This window comes from Octopus sinensis, linkage group LG17, assembly GCF_006345805.1.
Source record: "Octopus sinensis linkage group LG17, ASM634580v1, whole genome shotgun sequence".
NCBI classification, from domain to species: Eukaryota; Metazoa; Mollusca; class Cephalopoda; order Octopoda; family Octopodidae; genus Octopus; species Octopus sinensis.
In genome coordinates this window covers 45,321,486-45,328,257 of record NC_043013.1, presented here as the reverse complement: position 1 = coordinate 45,328,257, position 6,772 = coordinate 45,321,486, and the positions used below count along the sequence as shown (strand labels likewise).

At 38.7% G+C, this 6,772-nt stretch overlaps 1 non-coding gene across 1 annotated transcript; it reads left to right on the top strand.

Moving 5' to 3' along the window:
* The first annotated feature begins 3,535 nt into the window (after positions 1-3,535).
* Positions 3,536-3,609, top strand: Trnat-ugu. The gene has a single exon. It is a non-coding gene; the product is annotated as a tRNA-Thr (tRNA).
* The last annotated feature ends 3,163 nt before the right edge of the window (positions 3,610-6,772 follow it).

The following is a 6,772-nucleotide window of genomic DNA, read 5'->3' as shown; positions in this document are numbered from 1 at the left end:
ATTATTATTATATTATTATTATTATTATTATTGAGTGAGAGAGCAGTGCATGCCATCAAAGTGACACAGGGGTAAAATATATGAAGCCCCAGTATACCCATCATGACTACCCATCTGATAAGGGTACACTAGGCACATGCATCACAACCATATGGTTTGACATGGTGATCTCATATCAAGATAAACAGCACATGACCTTGCAGGTAAGGCCCAGTTAGAATTTTCTTCTGGTTGAGTAACCCATCCCGCTCAAAAGGTCCCTGAATAAGGGTTGTTTAAGGATGTTGAATGAATCACCCATGTTTCCAGAGGTGAATTATTCAAACCCCAAAGAATTCCTTTCAATACATGGCTATGATGCTCCCCCAATACTTCTGCTCGTGATCAGAGATGCACATATCGGCAGCCACTAAGGGACATGCTCAACTGGTTATGGTCAAACAACTGACAAGCAAATCTGTGGTACTGAGCAGAATATTTGCTGTAGCTCATCTTTTATACCAAGACAAAACAATGTACATGATAACACTTCCAATCAGTTAAGATCAGAAGTCACGAGAGCCACTGCCTGGTACTGCATCAGGGCATTTATTATTATTATTATTATTATTATTATTATTATTATTATTATTATTATTGAGTGAGAGAGCAGTGCATGCCATCAAAGTGACACAGGGGTAAAATATATGAAGCCCCAGTATACCCATCATGACTACCCATCTGATAAGGGTACACTAGGCACATGCATCACAACCATATGGGTTTGACATGGTGATCTCATATCAAGATAAACAGCACATGACCTTGCAGGTAAGGCCCAGTTAGAATTTTCTTCTGGTTGAGTAACCCATCCCGCTCAAAAGGTCCCTGAATAAGGGTTGTTTAAGGATGTTGAATGAATCACCCATGTTTCCAGAGGTGAATTATTCAAACCCCAAAGAATTCCTTTCAATACATGGCTATGATGCTCCCCCAATACTTCTGCTCGTGATCAGAGATGCACATATCGGCAGCCACTAAGGGACATGCTCAACTGGTTATGGTCAAACAACTGACAAGCAAATCTGTGGTACTGAGCAGAATATTTGCTGTAGCTCATCTTTTATACCAAGACAAAACAATGTACATGATAACACTTCCAATCAGTTAAGATCAGAAGTCACGAGAGCCACTGCCTGGTACTGCATCAGGGCATTTATTATTATTATTATTATTATTATTATTATTATTATTATTATTATGATTATTATTATTATGATTATTATGTTTATCAATAATAACAATATTATTTTATTTATAGTAATCTTCACTTAACAATACATATAATAGATTCTAACATCAAATAATTACGGATACAAGATAAACAATCAACAATCCATACAAATATATATATATATATATATATATATATATATATATATTATATATATATATATATATATATATTATATATATATTATATATATATACATACATATATATATGTATACAAATATACATGGATATAAACATATAAAACATACAGTTAGACTATGGTCACCTTATCTTTTATTCCAAACATAGTGTTACCTAGAATTATCTAATCCAGTGTACTTTTCCTTTTTAGGAGGATGGGGTGTGAGTTACAGGAGTTTTGACTGCTATTTCTTACAGGTCAGTCAACCCACCATGGAGGGACTCATACATTGACTTGTGACAAGAAAATATAGTCTAGCATGCAGTGAAGGATTAAATGTGGTTGTATAAATATGTAGTATAATAAAACAATGTTATTATTGTCACTCCTGCTTAGCTCTGGGTCAGCTCTCATGGTTCAGAGCTTTCATTCAAAGCACTCCAGCTGTGACCATCCCATCTTTTTTTCCCCAAGTATAATGTACTCAGGATAACACTATCCAGTATATTCTTCTTGTTTAAAATGATAGGTTGTGATCTGACAGGGAATTTGGCTGCTATTTCTAGCAATGTGTGAATATGTTTGGCAGTTCCCTCGTTAGCCTATAGTTAGTATAGTACGTGATAGTAGTTTTAAAATATGGTGTAAATAACACTACATCATCATCATCATCATCATCATCGTTTAACGTCCGTTTTCCGCGCTAGCACGGGTTGGACGGTTTGACCGGGGTCTGGGAAGCCAGGGGCCGCTCCAGGCTCCAGTCTGATCTGGCAGAGTTTCTGATCTGGATGCCCTTCCTAACGCCAACCACTCCGCGAGTGGAGTGGGTGCTTTTTACATGCCACCTGCACAATTACAATACCTGTTTTGTGGGGTTTTCTTTTTGTTTTTGTTTTTTATTCTTTTTGGTTTTATGAGCAGGTGCCACATAAGAAGTATCCGTACCAGTGTCATATAAAAAGCATTTATGCCAGCACCACACAAAAGTCACCCATGCAAGCACCATGTAAAACACACCCATACTGGCACCACATAGAGGGCACCTGTGCTGGTGCCACATAAGGAGCACTCCTGTAGTCACCACTTAAAAAGCACCCAGTACACTCTGTGGATGGTTGGTGTTGGGAAGAGCAACCAGCCGCAAAAACCATGCCAAAATCAGATGACTGGAGCCTGGTGCAGCCCTCTAGATTGTTTGTGCATGTCAAACCATTGAAGCTATGCCAGCATGAAAAATGGATGCTAAATGAAGACGTTGATGATGATGATGATGACAACGATGACAATGATGACAATGATGTTGATGATGATGATGACGAAGATGATGATGATAACAATGATGACGATGATGATGATGATGATGAAGATAAGGATAATGATGATGATGATGATGATGACAACGATGACAACAATGATAATGATGACAATGATGTTGATGATGATGATGACGACAATGATGATGATGACGATGATGACGAAGATGACGAAGATGATGATAATAACAATGATGATGATGATGATGATGATGATGAAGATAAGGATAATGATGATGATGATGATGATAATGATGATGGCAACAATGATGATGATGATGATGATGACGACAATGATGATGATGATGGCTGTGATGAGCCTTGCCATCTGTCACTGAGTTTTCTTCTACAGCTTCAAATTGCCCAAGGCTCCTCCAAGTGGAAAATTAGTAACAGCAACTCCCGCAACTATCATAACAGTTGCAAGCACCAAAAGTTTCCCTAACATTAATCTAACATTTGATCAAGTTGCCTTGTAATGGGATTGAACCCAAAAAACCACACGGTTTTTAAGCAAGTTCCTTAACCACACAGCTATAAACCTGCCAATTAACAAAAAAAAACTTCCAAATTATTTTGGCACTATAATTGCATTACTGTGTCAGTAAAACATTGAACTAAATGACTGCTGTGTTTGCTTCAACTGTCTTCATTGTGAGATCAAATTTCACAAGGGTTGACTTTTTTTGTCCTCTTTCAAAGATTATCAAAACAAATTTTGGTGACATACTGAGGTGAATTTAGTGAAATATAATATTTAAGTTAACATTGACATATTTAGTATAAAGAGCAATAATAAAAAAGATCTAACCAGAAATAGTGTGCCCCAATAGCTCAGAGGTTTAGAGCACTGGTCTTGTAAACCAGGGGTCGTGAGTTTGAATCTCACTTGGGACAGCGCCTATCTTTATTTTCGATGGCGGTGCCCCAGCATAGCCACAGCTCATGAGCTGAAACTAGATGAAAATGAAAAAAAAATGAATTATGATGTATGGAGAAAAAATACTTTAAGAACTAATGTTATTTTCCATTTTCCTTCTGGCATATTTGAAAGACAAATCCAGATATGATTCACTTTCATTCTGACCTTAACAGCAAAGTATAGCCTTCACTTCACCATACTTGCCAAAGCAATAATGATTTAAATGTACAAGATCACACACATGTGGGTGCAAGAAAATAGAATTGTTTAGAGAACAAATAACACAGAGATGAGATCTGCATGAATATAATATTGTAAATGTTGACATATAATGCAGAGATTATAAGAAAGCTAAGTAGACATAAATGTTGTGAGAAATATATTTATCAATGACTAATATATATCATTTTCATTCCTCACTGCCACAAAGGATGGGAAACAACTGCAGACATGTTTCATTGTTATTCTGATTTCTTTAGCAAATCATAGCCGTCACTAGACTTGCTGGAGTAGTAGTGATAGGATCAATGAATAAATATACAAGATTCGTTGGTGTAGAAAAATAGAATTGTTTAGTAATTAATTAATTCAAAAACTGGAGCTTTTGCTTCAGAAGTTGACCTCATACTGCTTCAAAATAAATCAATATTGCTATTTATTTGGAGCAGGTGATATAAAATAGACAAAGTTGTTTTGTTCTGAGTTATTTGGAGGTTTTTTTTTGTTTTTGTTTTATCCTTAGTTCTAACAATTTTACTTGTTTAATGTTGTTAAAGTGGAGGCACAATGGCCCAGTGGTTAGGGCAATGAACTTGCGGTCAGAGGATCGCGGTTTCGATTCCCGGACCAGACGTTGTGTGTGTTTATTGAGCAAAAACACCTAAAGCTCCATAAGGCTCCGGCAGGGGGTGGGGATGACCCCTGTTGTACTCTTTCACCCCCAACTTTTTCTCACTCTTTCTTCCTGTTTCTTGAGTAATGCTGTGATGGACTGGCATCCTGTCCAGCTGGTTGGGAACACATACGCCACAGAAACCGGGAAACCGGGCCCATGAGCCTGGCTAGGCTTGAAAAGGGTGCATAAATAAAAAAAATTTTTAAATAATGTTTTTAAAGGGTTATATATATATATCAGGTCACATCAAAAATGATTCTGTACTAGTGATCATGTAAGCCAGTACAACTATTTCATGGGTGGATTGCCAGTGACTGCCAACACCACACTAGAGTCTCACTGTCTTGTGTGGAGAGTCTGTAGATATTCTGACAGGATGATAAAACAATACCTATAAAGGTAGATAAACTCAACGAGGAATCAACAACTATCCAGCAAACCTATGAATGAAGTGGGAACCCATTAAAGCTTTTGAGTCTAGCGTTATTGACTTCATTAAGGCATATGATCTAGTGGATAGGATGTTGCTCTAATGATCACAAGATCGTGGTTTCAATCCCAAGACGATTCTGTGCATTGTGTTCTTGAGAGCAAAACACTTCATTTCATGTTGCTCCGGTTCATTCAGCTGTAAATGAGTGACCCGGCAACGGACTGGAATCCTGTTACGGAGGAATGTTGTGATCTTGGTCACCATATCCCAAGAAAACTTGGTAGCCAGCTCTGTGAGTGCTAGGACCCATAGGGCAGGTTTGTGCAGGAGTTGATGGTGGTGGTGGTGGTGGTGGTGGTGATGATGATGATGATGATGATGATGATGGTGGTGGTGGTGGTGGTGGTGGTGGTGGTGGTGGTGGTGGTGGTGGTTGTTGTTGGCGTCGACGTCGTGATGATGATGATGATGAGGAGGAGGATTATTGTTGACTCCCGTGGCAACCTCTGCATCTGGCTGTTCCTATCAATGTACCTGTCTTGCCTTTCCCTTTGACCTAAGGAAACCCAGGCAAGAGAGAAACCTTTTTGATAACTGCAAGGATCAATCAGGGTAGCTCAAATCAGTCCTGGTTAGGCTTATCTTCGTCTTGTCCTTCATATTGTTGGAAACAACAGATGTATGCTTTCATTTGCTTATGGCAGATGGAGAGCTGAGTGAATAAGTTACCAGAAGATCAATCATTAGTTTAAGGGTTCACATGTGTAGTGTGTGTCCAGAACGGCAGTATTCAACGCTCAGTACTCATATCTACCAGGTCTTACGTCAGCCTTGATTCCAGCTGCGGCCATCCCATCTTTTAGGGTTATCTAGGGGACTATATATTTTCACTGTACACTTTTCTTTTAAGTTGGTAGTGATTGATTTTAGGATGACTTGGCTGCTATTTCATGCATGTCAAGTGAATACAGAGAGAAATACGAAAGTGAAGTTTGACAAATAATTTCTTTACTTAAAAGGTTGATTTCAGTTCCTTGTGCTGGTGGGGTCACCATTATGACAGCCAAGAGAGACTAAGTTGTAACTTACTTATCATAATGGTTTCAAATTTTGGCACAAGGCCAGCAAGTTCGGAGTGGAGGGTGAGTTAAGTCAATTACATCAACCCCAGTGGTCAACTGGTATTTGATTTGATTGACCTCAAAAGGATGAAAGGCTAAGGTGACCTCAGCAGGATTTGAAATCAGAACATAACAATAGACAAAAGGCTGCTAAGCATTTTGATCAGCATGCTGATTCTGACAACTTGCTGCCTTAAACTTACTTATCATAATGGAAACCAGAAACAAGCCCCTGTTTCAGTGGCTCCTTGCAATTCAGGAAAGGATTTGCTTTTTAAATTAATAATCAATAGGCGTAGGAGTGGCTGTGTGGTAAATAGCTTGCTTACCACCCACATGGTTCCGGGTTCAGTTCCACTGCATGGCACCTTGGGCAAGTGTCTTCTACTATAGCCTCGGGCCGACCAAAGCCTTGTGAGTGGATTTCGTAGACAGAAACTGAAAGAACCCCGTCGTATATATGTATATATGTGTGTGTCTGTGTTTTTCCCCCTAGCATTGCTTGACAATCGATGCTGGTGTGTTTACGTTCCCGTAACTTAGCGGTTCGGCAAAAGAGACCAATAGAATAAGTACTAGGCTTACAAAGAATAATCGTTGTTGCTGTTGGTGTTGTTGAAGCCAGCCCTGATTGAACAAACCTGAAACTGAAGACATTCTAGCCATGACCATCTGTACTTTTTTCTCTT